Genomic DNA, 18,758 nt, shown 5'->3' on the forward strand with positions numbered 1-18,758 from the left:
TTGATGTGCAAGTTGAGACCCTTGTAACCACTTCTATATGATTTCTGGTGCATTTGTCTCACATCACCCTATTGTTATTTTCTGCTTATATTGACTGCACCATCTTCCATAAAATCCCAGGGACCAAATCCCAACCTGAAGGAAAAACATTACTATGTGTTAACTCTAAATCCCTTGGGAAAGTTAAAGCCAGGTAAGCCTAAATGATTAGAGAAAGTTAAGAAAACTTTCTTTCTTTTACTTTGGTATAATGTATTTGACTGTGGAAAATAAATTTACTGTAAGAACTTTGAAGATGAGAAGTTTTCACTGAAGATAAGTTTTTTATTTGAAAATTAAAATATTCATGACAACAATTTGTGTTCTACTCTGCCTTTATTTTTTCCCAGGTTACTACTTGAATATATTATGATTAATTGAAGCAGCTCAGGATTCTCTAGATCACACAGCAGAGTAGATATTTTATCATGTCCACTTAATAATTTTAGTCTTGTTATTTTTGCTTCTATCATCAAAGAATCAACATGACAAAGGGTCTGAATTACATTTATTTCCTTCTGCTATTCTGCTATTTTCATACTTGTTCTTCTTTCTTTGGTCATTATTATTATCCTAAGAGCCTCTATTCCAATTATGAGGCGTCTTTTATGACTCCAGCTCTCTTTATCCTTCTTAGCCATATTAGAGTCAATCTTCAGTTTACTTTTTAAAATTATGCACCACAGTCTCCTTCCTTCTCTCTCCATATTCATCTCTATTGCTATGCACCTTTCTTCCGAAAGCTAATCACATTGTTTCAATGTTTCTAAAAGACTACCAGAAGACAAATATACCCAAAGTTGCCATTTTATTACTAGGCAGAATATCTTCCCCGATCCTGGGATTCTATGCTACAGAAATCTTTTTCTTTCAAAGAAGTGAATGAAAGAGGTCAGATTTGACAGCATTTCATTGGATAAGTACATATTTAGTAGATCCGATTATAACCTAAGTAAAAAGGTAACACTGACACTATGAAGTAGCTACAGACTTATAGCACCTTGATAAGAATATAATATCCAGGGACGCGGGGGTGGCTCAGTCAGCTGAGCATCTGACTTCAGCTCAGGTCACGATCTCAGGGTTTTGAGCTCCAGATCAGGCTCTGCCCTCAGTGGGGAGCACGCTTCTCCCTCTGCCCCTGCCCCTGCTTGTGCTGTCTCCCAAATAAAATATTTGGAAAAAAAAGAATATAATATCCAGGTCATGATAGCAGTAGTTTCCCTGTACTTTGTGTTTTTCAAATCATATCCTGGATACTGAACTCAGCCCTGGTTGTCAGAGTTCCAGAAAGTCAGTGTCAACATTCAGGGAATGTGGAAGATGGTTATAAGGTGATAACAGAATTGACGGCCTTGTTATAGGAAGAATCGTTGTGGAAAACTAAACACCTTGGCCTAAAGAAAATTTAGTTTTTAGCTTAAAATATTTAAATGGTTGCCATATGAAGAGAGATTAGATATGATGTGTATTCAATAAAGTTGAAATATTTTGCCTTATGAATGAGGAAGAAAATTCCTATGTAGTAAAAGGATGATGATTATAAGTTGGAATTTTCCAACAGTGAAATAATTTGTTACATGCTTGAACAAATGATGAATGGCTTAAATGGCTGGGCAGAAGCTATCCCAATATAGGATGGGTTGCTAGACTTTGATGGCTTATCTGTTCCTTAAAATTCCTGACATTCATTGGTTTTCAGAAAATATAGATCAAGTATTCATTTTATTCTTACCAGGTACACAGATGATGTGAAAGGAAGACAATGGAAAAATCCAATGACAGCTCAGAGTATGGTTTTATCTTGGCGGGCTTCTCTGATCGTCCCAAGCTGGAGCTGGTGCTCTTCATAGTAAATTTTACCCTATATTCAGTGGCTGTGTTGGGAAATTCAACCATAATCCTTGTGTGGATATTAAACATTCGACTTCATACCCCGATGTACTTCTTCCTGGCCAATCTTTCCTTTCTAGATCTCTGCTTCAGTACGAGCTGTTTCCCACAGATGCTGGTGAACCTCTGGGGCCCTGACAAGACTATCAGCTAGCTGGCTGTGTGGTCCAGCTTCTCTCCTTCCTTCCTGTGGGGAGCTTCGAGTGCATCCTCCTGACTGTGACGGCCTTCGATCGCTAAGCCCCTGCACTGCCTGGTCATTATGCACCCCCAGCTGTGTTTACAACTGGTGGCCGTGGCCTGGGGCAGCGGACTGGTCAATGCCTTCATCATGTCCCCACTCACAATGATTCCTTCCCGATGTGGCCGGCGCTGGGTCAACCACTTCCTCTGCGAAACGCCAGCACTGATCAGGCTCGCCTGTGTGGACGCCCGTGCAGTGGACGTGCTGGTCTTTCCCTTCGCCATTCTCATCGTCCTGCTGCCCCTCGCTCTTATTCTCGCTGCAACAGTGCTGCAGATCGAGTCCGCGGCTGGGCGCCGGAAGGCGCTCAATACCTGCAGGTCCCACCTCACCGTGGTCTCCCTGTTCGATGGGAGCATCATCTACATGTACAGCAGCCAGGAAACAGCTCCTCCCAGGACCAAGGCAAGTTTCTCACCCTCTTCTACAACCTGGCAACTCCCATGTTGAACCCACTCATATACACCTTAAGGAATAAAGAGGTAAAGGCGGCGCTGAAAAAGGTTTTGGGGAGGCAACCGTGAGCAGGAGCAACAATGTGCTAAGTTATGCAGTCCTAGATGATTTTTTTTTCAAATACTGCCATTTACTTTGTGCTTATAATAGAATTAGCCCATGAGTCAAACCCTTGGGTTTTTTAAAAATATGGATAAATACCCTGAAGTGTATCCAGAATCAATAGGAACCAACCATAGTCACGAGTAATATGGATCTATATCAGCAAAATTATATTTAGTAAAAAGAATTAAGTCTTAGAAGAACAGTGAAATGATTTTCATGGAGATATAAAATAAACATGTGTTAAAGATTTTATTCAACTCTGTTAGTGAAGGAATCAGGCAAACTTAATAACCAGTTAAAAAAAAAAGTTAAGGGGCTCCTGGCTGGCTCAGTTGGGGTAGCCTGAAATTCTCCATCTCAGGGTTGTGAGTTCCAGTCCCATGTTGGGTGTAGACATTACTTAAAAAAAATAAAATCTTGGGGCCCCAGGGTGGCTCAGTCAGCTTAGTGACTGCCTTTGGCTCAGGTCATGATCCCAGGGTCCTGGGGTTGAGCCCCGCATCAGGCTCCCTGCTCTGCAGGAAGCCTGCTTCTTCTCCCTCTCCCACTCCAACTGCTTGTGTTTCCTCTCTTGCTGTGTCTCTTTCACTGTCAATTAAATAAATAAATAAAATCTTTTAAAAAAAGTCTATAAAAATAAAAAAATAAAAAGAAGTCAAAAGGCACAAATTTATAAAAAGTGAAGAAATGTTGGAATGAATGTGCAAAAGGAGACAAGAAAATTCTTCATCTGCTGTGGGGAGAGAAGCCAATTCCATTTCTACCTGACAGAACTGAATTCACATGTCATTGACAAGAGTTATTTTGCATTCCTCTCAATTCATGTATAATTTACAATTAATAATAATATATAATATATAATTTACACAGGATCAGAATCCAGTAATGCATAATTTTCTACTGAAGGATACATTTTCCCCTACAAAGTTAACCGTGTATCTTATTTATGTTCTAAAACTAAGTATACAGCCTCAAGCCTCTTGATGAAAGGATGTAGGTATTTTCATCCTGTCTTTTAAAATGACAAAACTATGGTTTATAGACCCTTTGTAAGTTAATGCAGGTCACACAGAAGATAAGTGGGGTTCAGAAGTGGTGTGTACAAGTCTGAACCTTTGCTGTTATCCACTGAATAGCACTGCTTTTGCTACTGAGTGCACAATGCATGTGCAGGGTACCTAATAATCAGCCCCAGCCCTGTTATAAGAGAATTCTACCATTCAGAAACTCACTCATTTTTCTTTAACTGTTAATACCATGACATCACCCATTTCCACAGTGCTCATGCAAATCCCCTGTCCAAATCTTTCCCGTGCTCCAGTTGTTAGCTTACATTCACATAATATTTGTAAAATTATCTGAGTCTCTTTGATTTAAAAATGCTCTGTCTCTTCTTTTAACTAATTGCATGTCTGTACACTGAAATGACAGTTTTTCTAGTTAATACTATTATATTAATATGTCTCCTATTAGTCTATAAATTCCTTGATCATAAGACTATTATTTAGTTAATCCTTTTTAGCACCATTTCAGGTATTAAGTTGTTATTAAAATGCCTTGTAGATAGTAAGTAATCAGTAATAGCTTGGGATGATTATTAATTTTAACTGATTACACCCAGAAATCGGTCCTTCACTTTAATTGATGCACTAATTCTGTCTGTTCTTCAAGATTACAAGTGGATCTATCACAATATGGAGTCTGAGTTTACATTTGCTGTCAAATGTTTTATAATTTTTTTCTTAATTCAATGTAAACTCTATGAAAAGAGAGGGAAAAAAGCCATTGAGGAATCTCTATGTGTATCAAAAGTCATCCCCAACTTTTAGGGGACAAAACCTTTTCTCTTCCGACATATGAGTCATAAACTCGAGGGGAATTACTATGAATTCTGCCATGGCTTAGAGGCTATTACGGTAACAACAGTTCAGAATTTTAAACCTCTTCAGATTGACCTAAGAAAGGTATTTCTCCCCTCCTCATTAAAATGATTTTCTTCTGTATAATGCCTTTGAAGTCCCCATTTCATTATTCCTTGTTACTCATTTCCCATTTTTTTAAAAGATTTTATTTATTCATTTGAGAGAGAGAGCATAAGCAGGGGGAGGGGCAGAGGGAGAAAGAATCTTTTTTTTTTAAAGATTTTATTTATTTATTTGTCAGAGAGAGCACACAAGCTGGGGGGGGGCAGCAGGCAGAGGGAGAAGCAGGCTCCCTGCTGAGCAAGGAGCCCCATGCGGGGGGCGGGGGGGGGCTCAATCCCAGGACACTGGGATCATGACCTGAGCTGAAATCAGGGGTCAGCGCGTAACTGACTGAGCCACCCAGGCACTCCTGTCTTGACATAATTTCTAGGGAGTATTCTTAAGATAGAATCAAAAAGAAAAAGGTTTATTTTGCTTCGAGAGGTTTAACATCTATCTGAAGTAATTTATAGAGGTAAAGCAGAACAAATGTGAATGTGGAATGAGTGTCATACACCTATTATAAATTATATGAATTTTTTTTATCATATATGATTGTCCTTTCATTCCTGACATACTCCCTGAAGACATGCTCAGGATTTTTCACAACAAACTCATTACTCTGTCTCTACTGTGGTACCAAAGCAATTCTTCTGTTGGTCCTGTTTTTACTCTCTTTAGAAGTGTTTAAAAAAAAGATAAATTCAAACTTCTTTTCACTTAAGTTTTTTATTGTCTTAGGGGATCATTTAAAAAAATAGCCATTCAAAGGAATGAATCTATAATATGAGAATATCACTCATTATTATGATGCTTATTAAAAATAATATTTATCAACTTGAGAAGGGCTCACAAAATTCCACAAAGACATATCTATTCATATCCATTCTGTGTGAAATTAAATATCACAGTTGCAATTGATAAGAAAATTTAAATTAAAAAATTTACTTACTTTTTAAGCATAAAAAATAACTTCCTTCTGATTTTTTGTTAAAAAAGCCACTATTCTCTTTTTGAAGAAAAAAAATTATTTTGCTTTGCATAATTGATAGTTTCTGAAAGTCCAGAATTGATTGGCTATCTGAAAAGCAACAATCTATCTCTATCATAATTTTTCTACCATATTTTTTCTGCTGTAATTTTTAATGCATTAACTAGAGTTATTGCCATACAAACTATGCCCTATGTTAGGGGAGTATGGCAGGCTTCTTTAAAAATGTTATCTAAAGAGTCCCAGTAGAAACAGTCATAGAAAAGTAAAATGAGAAACTTCATTATTCTATGACATCAAACAAAACCTAAGATAACAAAAATGTTGAATTCCTTTGAAAATTGTTAGATGATTTCTTAGGGACTTCACACGGGTGCCTTTGTGAAAGTTCTGATGGTCACCACCCACCAGACAATGTGCCCACTAAGGTCTGCCATTTCTTTTGACAAGTGTTGCTGGAAAGGAAGGTGTCTTTTGAGCAGGTTTGAAGGTTCTGTAAGGCGGAGGCCTGTCTTATTCCTGGAGACTGCCTGCTATAAGTTGCTGTGCTGAAAACAAGCTGCGGTTATGTTCTTGGGACAGTTTTCTGACAAAGGTGGCCTGTGACATCAGTATCAATTAGGTTAACATGGTTGATAGTGTTCAGAACATCTGTGTCTTTACTGATTTTTTTTTTTGCCTAGTTATGTCAACTGCTGAGAAATCAACTAATATGAATGTTAAAGTATCCAGCTATGACTGTGAAATTGACTATATCTCCCTTTAATTTCATCAAATTTTGCTTAAAAAAATGACACAGGTGATATGTTTATTCTTGTACAGGTGAATAAAAATGTTGCTTGATCTATTTTGGCAAAATAACAAATTTATTGCATTCATTTGCTGATGAATGTTGGTTATAACTGCAAATCATATATATTTGAAATGTATTCTACCAGTAGGATCCTGAATCTCATGTAAAATATTACCTCTAGCCCTAATTCTTTAAGGCCAACCAAATTAATTGCATCAAGGGAGTAATTATTGATCTATTGGGATACACAGGTGAAAATTTCTGGTCACGTTGGTGCAGAAACCCTCTAAGACTGTGAATAAATACAGTGGACCCTTGAACAATGGGGGGCTTAGGAGCACTGACATCCTGATGGAGTTGAAAATCTGCATATAATTTTTGACTCCCCTAAAGGCTGACTACTAATAGTCTACTGCTGACCAGAAGCCTTACTAATAACATAGATAGTCCATTAGCACGTATTTTGTACATTACATGTATTTTATACTTATCCTCACAATCAAGTAAGCTAGAGAAAAGAAAATGTTATTTAAGAAAATTGTAAGGAAGAGAAAATACATTTGTATGTATTTATCGAAAGAGATCCGTGTGTAAGTGAACTCACACAGGTCAAACCTGTGTTGTTCAAGAGTCAACTGTATAAAGATTTCATCATAACATTTTCTGACTTAGAAGTATAATCTACACATTATGCCCAGAAGTTACTTTCAAATCAATGCAAATGATCAGTCCAGATGGAATTAATTTTATATTTGATTCAAACATCTTATGATTTTTTTTAAAGATTTATTTATTTGACAGAGAGAGACACAGCGAGAGAGGGAACACAAGCAGGGGGAGTGGGAGAGGGAGAAGCAGGCTTCCTGCCGAGCAGGCAGCCCGATGCAGGGCTCGATCCCAGGACCCTGGGATCATGACCTGAGCCGAAGGCAGACGCTTAACAACTGAGCCACCCAGGCACCCCAAACATCTTATGATTAAACTGTCTAATCCTTAAACACCTCAGTTTATTTATTTTTTATTTTTTTAAGTTTTTATTTTACTTCCAGTTAACATAGAGTAAACACCTCAGTGTGATTCCTCATTTGTATGCAGTGATATCCTTGTCAAAGCCTGGATACAGGTTTCCATGAAATTTTAAGATGCCCCAAAAATTAAGAAAACGTTTCTCCTTCTGAATTCACTCTTGTCATTAATTTCTCATGGTGTATATAGTAATTGTTAGCATCCAGATTTTGCCCTGGATCTCAGAAAATACCCCTTTTCATTCCCTTCTAGTCTTTAACTTTTATTTTCCTTCACTACAGAGCAGTGGAAAGAGTATAGACCATTTAGTTACTGAAAGTTAGAATTGAATCCCAGCTCCATCATATTTTAAATGTGTATCCTTGCTTATGCTACTTAATCTCTTTGATTCCTAGGTTATTTAGCTGTGAAATATGAATTATTCTACAAATCTAATGGAGTTGGTTTAAACAGTTATTGATACTGTGTTTGCATTAATGTAAGTGTTTGCTTTAACTATGAAAAGCAAGACGATTGTGTGGATGTTTGAAAGTGTAGGTGGTTGAGAAGAGCAGCCAGTGAGGGGGGCTGATAGTACTGGTCAGGGAACAGTGGGCTAGCCCAGGAGGTGGGCCCACAGCCTCCAGGGTGTGCACCTGTTTGGCTTCATGGTCAGAACGCATCCGTAGATGGGGAAATACATAGCATCCTTCGGCTGAACAGGGGTAACTCCCAGATTTTGACTCTTCCTCCTTTAAGTCATCAAAACTCTGAACAAATGGTTGAATTGCCCTAAAATGGTTTTGGAAAGATTCAACAGTATTGCCAAGTTATTTCCACTTTGAGTCCATACTTAAGTCTATAAACTTTGCTAATATTATTTAAGAGTAATGACGTTAGCTAATTTGATTTTCCTGTTTTTTTTTAAGTTTTTATTTATTTATTTGAGAGAGAGATTGAGAGAATGAGTGGGTAGAGGGGCAGAGGAAGCAGCAGACTCCCTGCAGAACAGGGAGCCCGATGCAAGACTCTATAAGACCCTGGGATCATGACCTGTGCTGAAAGCAGACACTTAACCGACTGAGCCACCTAGGTGCCTTGATTTTCCTGTATTAATTCTCAACATAAAAATTCTGTAAGCTGAACTATGATAAGTGCCTCTCATAATATTGACTGATAGCAAACATTCTAACATGATCATATCATAATAGTCATTTCAGTGAAAGAATACAGTCAGACTAAACTAATCATTAGAAATATTCGAGCCCTAAAAACTTCCTGAATTATTTGAGGAAAAATAAATATCACCTTTGTTTGAGGAACTGTACAGTTTTTAAAAGATTTGCTTATTTATTTTAGAGAGAGAGCATGAACGGGGGAGAGGTAGGAGAGAGAGAAGCAGACTCCCCGCGGAGCAGAGAGCCTGAGGCAGGGCTCAGTCTCACAATCCTGAGATCACAACCCGAACCGAAATCAAGAGTCAGATGCTTAACCAACTGAACCACTCAGGCGCCCTAGGAGCTGTACATTTTTGAGGAAAGTCTTCTTTTCTTGAAAGCTCATACTATATTCTCTTTATTAGTATAATATCAGTTCTATGAAAAAGGATAGAAATACCAGACTTTGTAAGTCCAGTGGAGAGACGCAATAGGCCTTGCCTTAACTTTCCCTCAGGTTCAACGAGAATATAGTAACAAATATAAAAGGTGATACCACTAATAACCCAGTAATAACCCACCCTAAATGCGACACCACTCTAGAGTAGCCCTGGGCCACAGCCACTTGTGAGTTTTGGTTCAGAAAGAGGACTTCCAGGAACACTCATTTCTGCTCTATGATGTCTGGGTCCTCAGCAAGGATGGCTTCTAAAGTGGAAAACGGCTGTCACAGCTCAGATGGGGCCATAAGTCTGGGGCCTCATCTCTTCTTCTTATAGCATCTTTTGGGAATAAAGTATTCAATATGATCTTTCACTTACATGCCTGGTGCTTTCTGATGTTTGAAATACCTGGGTGCCTACTGGGAGCACTCCTTCTCCACCAAGTAGTCTCAGGGTAGTTAGACTTCTAACGTGCTTGCTGGCTTCCTCTAATGTGAGTGTTCTAAAAAACCATGGTAGAAGCTTTAAACTTTTTATGACCAAAACTCCGAAGTTCCAGAATGTCTACTTTCACAGCATTCTATCGGTCAGGTGAGTCATGAGGCCACCAATCCAGATTCAAGAGGGAAAGGAAGAATACATTCTTTCTATTATTAGGGGAATGGCATGATGTATGCATTGGGAAGAGATTGGTGAACATCATGGAGACAAACTACCACAAGCTTGGAAAAAAGTACACAGAAAACGTCTTCATGGCCTTGGTAAACGAGGATTCCAACAGGACACAAAAAATACTAACAGTATATGAAAAAAATAAGTTAGAATTCATCAAAACTTCTGATTATCAAAAGACACTCTTGAGAACATCAAAGGGCAGGCTACCGAGTACTGGAGAAAATACTTACCTTCTATATACCTGATAAAAAGACTCCTATCCTGAACCTATAAAGAACTCCAGCATCAATCCTAAAAAGAAAAATATCAAAATTTTTAAATGGGCAATTAACTTGAACAAGAACTTCACAAAAAGAGATCCAAATGGCTGACAAACATATAAAAAGATGCTCAACTCAGTACTCATCCAAAAAAGTGCGATACGTCCTTACTATGAATAATGGCTAAAAACCCAAAGGAGACAACACCAAGCGTTGGTGAGGATGTGGAGAAACTCGAACTCTACACAGCTAGAGGGAGTGTTGCAATGGTACAACCATTCGGAAAGCTGTTTGTCAGTTTCTATTAAAGTTAGCATATACCCTATTGTATTGCCACATTAAGTAACCATTTCAAAGTTTAGTGGCATAAAACAATAATTCTTTAATTTGTTCATGATTCTCTAGATCAGCAGCTTGGGCTGAGTTCAGCCAGATGGTTCTTCCACTAGTCTTATTCAGGGGAGACAAGACTGGGGATTGGCACTACAGTATTATGGTTTGTCTGGGACCAGAGAGTCTAAAATGACTTCACTCCTATGTCAGGTGATGGCTGTTGATTATCTGTCTTCCACAAACCAACCCAGGCTTCTTTACCTGGCATCAGTGTTCCAAGAGGACAATCCCTTTTCAAATTTTTGCTTATGTCATGTTTGCAATGTCCCATTGGCCAAAGCTACTCACACAGCTGATGTGTGGGGGGACTATGAGACATGGATTTAGGGAAGAGGCCATTACTTGACAATATATCATCTGCCTATTCTTTGACCTCAAATTTCATTCCTAGGCATATATTCAATAAGAATAAACGTGTATGTCCACCAAAAACTTACACTGTATCTACTGATTGTCAAATTCCCCAAAGACCACCATACACAGTTGTTGATCAAGCAAAGCTGAGTTTATCACACCCACCCCAGAAATGGAAAATTCTCGACAGCGCTATTGGTGTCTCCAAAGGGAAAATTTAAGGAAGGATATTTATAAGGTTTTCAGACCTGGGATGAGTGATTATGAAGTGAACCTTGCAAGACAGAGAATTGGTTGAGTTTGGGCAGAGCTTAAAAATAGTAGCTTTGGGTTGGTGGGCACAGCAAGGCCAAAGACTTGAAGGAAATCTTGATAAGTGAGCCGTTCAATTGATATTTCCTGGAGCAAGTAGCTAAGTTATTATTGCTTAATGTTGTTTAAAATAGGGATTGGAGCCTTGCAGATGCCGCTGCTCAGGAGTCACCAGCGGCGCCCAGCCATGGTCAACCCCGCCACGTCCGTTGACATCACTGTGGAGGGCGAGCCCATGGGCTGTGTCTCTCTCCAGCGGTTTGCAGACAAATTCCAAAGACAGCAGAAAACTTGTGCTCGGGGCGCCTGCAGGGCTCAGTCAGTGAAACATCTGCCTTTGGCTCAGGGCATGACCTCAGGGTCCTGGGATCGAGCTCCACATGGGGCTCCACACTCAGCAGGGAGTCTGCTTGTCCCTCTGCCTCTTTCCCTCCCCCCTGCTCATGCTCTTTCTGTCAAATAAATAAATAAAATCTTTAAAAAAAAGGAAAAGAAGACTTCTGTGTTCTGAGCCCTGGGGAGAAAGGATTTGGTTATAAGTTTCCTGCTTTCACAGGATTATTTCGGGATTTATGTGCCAGGGTGGTGTCTTCACCCGCCACAATGGCACTTGCAGTAACTCCATGTGTGGGGAGAAGTTTAATGATGAGACTCTCATCCTGAAGCATATGGGTCTTGGCATCTCGTCCATGGCAAATGCTGGACCCAACATGAACGGTTCAGTTTTCCATCTGCACTGCCAAGACTGAGTGTGATGGCAAGTGTGGTCTCTGGCAAGGTGAGGGGGGCAGGATTATTGTGGACGCCATGGAGCTCTTTGGGTCCAGCAATGGCAAGACCAGCAAGAAGACCACCATTGCTGACTGTGGACAAACCTGATAAATTTGACTTGTGTTTTGTCTTAACCACCAGACTATTCCTTCTGTAGCTCAGGAGAGCACCCCTGCACCCCCATCTGCTCAAAACATCCTATGATCTCTGTGCTCTCTTGCTGCAGTTCTTTTTTTTTTTTTAAGATTTTTATTTATTCATCTGAGACGCAGAGATACAGAGAGAAAGAGAGCATGAGCAGGGAGAGAGGCAGAGGGAGAGGGAGAAGCAGGCTCCTCGCTGAGGTGGGAGTCCGATGTGGGGCTCGATCCCAGGATCCCGGGACCATGACCCGATCCGAAGGCAGATGCTTAATCCTCTGAGCCACCCAGGTGCCCCATCTTGCTGCAGTTCTATGGGCTCCTTATTTTCCTTACTCCTCTGCAAGTCTAGCTGGATTGCAGAATTAGATTTATGACTACGAAATAAAAACTAAACAACAACAAAAAATAAAATAAAATGGGGAGTGGAAAGTGTGTCTGGGCCCAGTTTAAGGCAGGGACAGAAAATTATGGCTTTAGTGTTCCCCACACAATTCAACAGTTTGGTATATTCTGAGATTAGTCAGTCACAGTGAGGATGTAAAGCAGCTTGCTATTGATTCATGGGTTTCTTCTGTGTCTTCTTTGTAACAGCGACCCTCTAAATGTCATAAATGTTTCTGGTTGTAGGAAGTAATCAGTCTTAGTAAGTGGGAGTTTTTAAACTCTATGTTTCACATTTTGAAGTCAAGTTGTATTTTATCCCAATTCCTTTACAGTTTCTGAAGCAGCCGCAGGATCGTGCTCAAGTGTAACTGACAGAACTGTATCTCCACCATACTCCTGAAAGGTACTGACTGTATTAGTCCTTCCGGTTTAATAGCTGAAAGCGAGTGTTATAAATTAATAACTTCTTATGAGATTGAGTACTTTATTTGGTGTTAAGTAGAAAAAGCTCCAGTAATTTCATCCTTGTTACCGTCCACACTTTTCACCTCACATAGTCTCATAAATGTTATCTTGCAGGATATTAATGATGTTGGAAAGCCAAAATTATTTCATGTTTAATGTTAATTAAGTAATTAAGCAAATGTTAATTTATTAGACACTGCTGAAGACACAGTGCAGGGTAATTATCACGTTCTCTGCTCTCTGAAAACTACTAGGCCAGTGGGGGAGAAAACAGTAAGCACAAATTCACGTGCAAATCCATAGGTACAATTTGCCATAACAACAATAGTACTAATAGCTAACATATGAATGTACTGCATGCCAGGAACTGTTTGAAGCTCTTCATATATTGTTTAATCCTCACCAGAAATATATGATTTAGTTCCTCTTACTGATATTTTTACAAATGAAAGAACGTGGCATAGAAAGGTTAAGTATGCTGTGATCCCCCAACTAGGTGGCAGAGTTGTGTTTGACTCCAGGCCACCTGGATCCAGAGTCCACCTTCTTAAACACCATCCTGTTCTGACTCTGTGAGTTCTCTTCATAAGTCCTATAACTGCTCGGTATAAAAGCTATGACTACGAAGTATAAGTTGTAATAAGGTGTAGGTGTGGGCTGAGACATTATGATTAAGGGAATTAAATTGTTGATTTAAAGGATGAGGTGGCATTATTCAACTACAGAAGCAGAGAGAAAATGAGTACAGTTTTAGAGAAAAATAAGTTTCAAGAAGAGGAGGTGGGAAAAAGGTTTACCTATCAAAGAACTTGGACACAGGTAGTATGGGTTCAGTGGCAAGAGAGGTGACGTTGGGGGAGTAGGTAGGAATCACATCGCACAGGACTCAGAAGACAAGTAAGGAGCTTATATTTCAAGTATAACAGAAAGCCGTTGAAATGCTATATGCACAGGGATAACATGATAATAATGCATCTGTAAATATCACTCCAGTTGCAGTGTGGAGACACTCCCAACGTATGGATGTGGGCTCCAAGAAATTTATATCTGGGTATTAAAGAGTAGAATTGACATCTTTTCAGGATCAGCTCCAGGGGTCGAAGGACTGTTTTTCTCATTTTGCTGACTTCCAGGGACAAAGCCCTCAACGCACCCTGACCTGGATATCTAAGAGAGCCTGAAGTCTCACTCAAGTCATCCATCTGCTTGTTTCAACAGTTAGCTCTGGCAGGTAGAGTAGATATGTTGAGGTTAAGAGCAGAGGTAAAATGTTAAACTAGTAACTTTCCAAGAATTCTCTTTAGTTTTTCAACAAAGTGACACAGAAAGGTTGACATTAAATGGTTTCAAAGGCACATCAAACATATGCAAAATAATAATAATAATAATGATAATAATAATAATAATAATAAAAGAGTCCAAATATAGCAGCAGACAAGTTTAAATTAAGATTCAAAACATTGAAAAAGATAACAAAGGACATTTGTGGCAATGGGTTTTCTTTCTTTTTAAAAGGTTTATTTATTTATTTTAGAGAGAGAGCAGGGGGAGGGACAGAGGCAGAGGGAGAGAATCTCAAGCAGATACCCCACTGAGCACAAAGCCCGACGTGGAGCTTGATCTCATGACCTGAGCCAAAACCAAGAGTTGGGCACTTAACCGACTGAACCACTCAGCCACCCTGTGATGGCATTTTCTATATATAATAAAGATGTGCAATGAAATCATTTAGCATCAGTTTCATGAGTTACACTATAAGAATTTAAAAGAGGAAGTAACATGGAAACATTCTCAGTAAGAAAATTCAACTGAACCTGAATACTCATTGACAAATTAAACAGACCAAACTAAGAGAGAGATCCAATCATTTAAAATGTGAATCCAGGGATGCCTGGGTGGTACAGTTGGTTAAGCAACCGACTCTTGGTTTCAGCTCAGGTCATGATCTCAGGGTCGTGAGATCGAGTCCCGTGTCAGACTCCATGCTCTCTGCTTGAGATTCTCTCCTTCTCCCTCTGCCCCCTCCCAGTTGTGCTCTCTCTCTAAAATAAATAAATAAATAGATAGAGAATAAATCTTTAAATAAAATAAAATGTGGATCCAGATTATAAATTTAAATATTTATAGGCTAAAAGCAAGCAGTAGAAAAGACAAATTAAAGTATAAATCAAGGAAATTGAAGGCAGGAAAACAATCAAGAAAGATTAATGAAATCAAAGGCTGAATAAATAAAACTGACAAACTTCTAGCCAGACTAGACAGAAAGACAGAGAGAGAGGACACAAGTTACCAATATCAGAAATGAAAGAGGGGTCATGAGCACTGACCTCAGGGACTTTAAATGGATAATAAAAGGGTACTATGAACAAATCTGGACCATGAATTTGATAAACTAGATGAAATGGGCCAATTCCTTAAAAGAACAAACTAACAAAATTCAGATATGGATAAATAGATAATCTGAATAACTATTTCAATTAAAGAAATTGAATCAATAATTAATACTTTCCCAAAGCATAAAGCAGCAGACGCCACTGGCTACACTTGTAAATTCTACAAAATACTTACAAACTCATACCCATCTTCTACAACTTCCTCTAGAAAATTATAAGAAGCAGAAAAACTTCCTAACTTATCCTATGAGGCCAGCATTACCCTCACACCAAAACCAGGCAACACACATATATTTGCTCTCTCAACTCAGAGGGTCTAGAAGCATTGACGTCCCAAGGACTGTGAGCAAACCTCATACTCAAGTCTTGATTTCTAAGACTGGTCTCCAATAAAAGGAACCTGGGCTTTCTGAAGAAATGGCCGATTTTAGGATTAAGGAAGGGAATATACAAGATAATCTTGGAGCATTTTATGGTACCAGACAGTAAGGAAGTACTCTAAGACAACACATGATGGGAATGTATTCAAAGTTGACATGGCAGGCAACTGAAAAAGCTCCCAATGGCCAAAGCTGTAGCAATTTGAGCAATGTATTGAGATATAACCCCAAATATAAAATAAATATGTGATCCATATTGATAAAATTAATGAAGACTAAATACATGGGAAGAATAGACATAGGTCTCATGCAGAAAAATTCTAAATAATCGGGCGCCTGGGTGGCTCAGTCAGTTGGTCGTCTGTCTTCGGCTCAGGTCATGATCCCAGTGTCTTGGGATCGAGTCCTGCATCCAGCTCCCCGCTCAGTGGGGAGTCTGCTTCTCCCTTGGCCCCTCCCCCTGCTCATGCTCTTTCTCTCTCTCACAAAAGTAAATAAAATCTTTAAAAAAAAAAAAGAGGGGCACCTGGGTGGCTCAGTCAGTTAAGCATCTGCCTTTGGCTCAGGTCATGATCCCAGCATCCAGGGATCAAGCCCCATATTGGGCTCCCTGCTCAGCGGGACGCCTGCTTCTCCCACTCCCCCTGCTTGTGTTCCCTCTATCACTGTGTCTCTCTCTGTCAAATAAATAACCTTACACCAGTTAGAATGGCAAAAATTGACAAGGCAAGAAACAACAAATGTTGGAGAGGTTGTGGAGAAAGGGGAACCCTCTTACACTGTTGGTGGGAATACAAGTTGGTACAGCCACTTTGGAAAACAGTGTGGAGGTGCCTCAAAAAATTAAAAATAGAGCTACCCTATGACCCAGCAATTGCACTACTGGGTATTTACCCCAAAGACACAGATGTAGTGAAAAGAGAGACCATATGCATCCCAATGTTCAAAGCAGCAATGTCCACAATAGCCCAACTGTGGAAAGAGCCAAGATGCCCTTCAACAGATGAATGGATAAAGAAAATGTGGTCCATATACACAATGGAATATTACTCAGCCATCAGAAAGGATGAATACCCAATTTTTACATCAACGTGGATGGGACTGGAGGAGATTATGCTAAGTGAAATAAGTCAAGGAGAGAAAGTCAGTTATCATTTGGTTTCACTTACTTGTGGAGAATAAGGAATAGCAAGCATGGAGGATATTAGGAGAAGGAAGGGAAAAATGAAGGGGGGGAAATCAGAGGGAAAGATGAACCATGAGAGACGATGGGCTCTGAGAAACAAACCGAGGGTTTTAGAGGGGAGGGGGTTGAGGGTATGGGTTAACCCGGTGATGGGTATTAAGGAGGGCACGTACTGCATGGAGCACTGGGTGTTATACGAAAACAATGGATCGTGGATCACCACATCAAAAACTAATGCTGTATTGTATGGTGACTAACATAACATAATAAAATTAAATTAAAAAAAACAAAAGAAAAATTCTAAATTATGTGAATACTCCACCCTCAAGGAGGTGGAGTCACAACTCTTACTCTCTAACTCTGATATTCACACAGGATCTTCTCCCCAAGTGTATGGAAGGTATGCAAAAGGGGAAAAGGGTAACTTTACAGTGGAGAAATCTGACAAATACACCTCAGCCAGGTAATCCAGAGCAGCATCGTCAGGGTAAGTCATGTTGATAGGATGTACCCTTGATAGGATTTCATGAGAATAGCACTTTATCTGCCTGTGTTTCCTCCTGGAAACATACAATCTCAGTCTAATTATAAGGAAAAAAATCAGACAAATATAAATGGAGGGACAGAAACCCTTCGAACTGTGGAGGTCATCAAAGACAAGGAAAGTCTGAGAAACTCACAACCAAGAAAAGTCTAAGGCAATACGATGACTAGATATAAACATAACACTAAATAGTGTGGTGTGCTGGATACGATCATGCAGCAGAAAAAGGACATTAGATAGGTCAATTTAGTGGCGGGAAAATCGGGTCCTGAGGCTGCGTATTTCTGTCCCAGGCAATTCCTCTTCGCGCCAGTCAGAATGGAGAAGCAACCCGGAGAGCAAGCGGCCACCGAGCCCGCGGACTCCGGAGCGGGGGCAGGGAAGGCGGGCCACCACGGGTCGCCGGCGCCCAGATGGCGCGTCCAGAGGACCGCTTGACCCTGCTGCTCAGGCTGAGAACCCAGACAAAACAACACTCTTGGAATATAAATCAGTGGTTGATGCAAATGAAGAAAAAACTCCAGAACAAATTATGCAAGATAAGCAAATTGCAGCTAAAATTGAAGACCTAGAAAATGAAACTGAAGATGTGAAAATTGCTTTTGAAATAAAAAAGCTTTTGCATTAGACAGGATGCAACTTTCGAGTGCACTTAAAAAAAATCTGGAGAAAATTAACCCCAAGACTAGTGTGCTCATGGATAACATGAAACACGTATTAAAGCTAAACAAATTAATAATGAAATCACACCAGGAATTTTGGGATTTGGAGGAAAAACTACTTGATGTTAGAAAGAAGAGATTACAATTAAAACAAGCTTCAGAAAGTAAGCTTTTAGAAATCCAGACTGAAAAGAGCAAACAGAAAGATGATTTGGCCAATATGGAAAATTCAGACAAGATCAAGACCATACAACAAAACCTGCAGATGGAGATACAAATTATGACAGTTATTCAACGTGTGTTTCAGAACCTCATTTTAGGAAGTAAAGCCAATTGGGCAAAGGATTCTGCCTTTAAGGAAACTGTTCTACAGCTTGAGAAGAATCTCACCATGATCTAATAAGAATTGTTTTGTTATTTTTTGTTTCAGTCTTTAATGTGTCATTTAAATAGCAAATTTAAAGTAAAATTTTTATTTAGTATTTTTGGAACTAATATTGCAAAGTTTTTGTAGCTTAACACTATAACATGGAATTTGTTCTGTCAACTATATTAATTAAAGTGACTGGCATTCTCTAAAAGAATCTGAAAGTCTTAGCCTTGCAAGGGCCCCAAAAGACATCTAATCTAGCTTTCCACTGAACGTGGACATTTTTTCTACAACATTTCTGGCAGTCCCAACTCTCATTTGGAATACTTCTTTTTTCTTTTTCTTTTTTCATTTCTCTTTCTTCTTTTCCTTTTCT

At 39.3% G+C, this 18,758-nt stretch overlaps 3 pseudogenes; all 3 read left to right on the forward strand.

Moving 5' to 3' along the window:
• Window positions 1-1,804: 1,804 nt before the first annotated feature.
• LOC113928030 lies at window positions 1,805-2,700 on the forward strand (annotated as a pseudogene).
• A 6,950-nt stretch (window positions 2,701-9,650) lies between these two features.
• On the forward strand, window positions 9,651-11,963 carry LOC113928031 (annotated as a pseudogene).
• Window positions 11,964-17,668: 5,705 nt separating this feature from the next.
• LOC113926850 lies at window positions 17,669-18,412 on the forward strand (annotated as a pseudogene).
• The last annotated feature ends 346 nt before the right edge of the window (window positions 18,413-18,758 follow it).

This window comes from Zalophus californianus, chromosome 7 (assembly GCF_009762305.2).
Source record: "Zalophus californianus isolate mZalCal1 chromosome 7, mZalCal1.pri.v2, whole genome shotgun sequence".
Classification (NCBI taxonomy): domain Eukaryota; kingdom Metazoa; phylum Chordata; class Mammalia; order Carnivora; family Otariidae; genus Zalophus; species Zalophus californianus.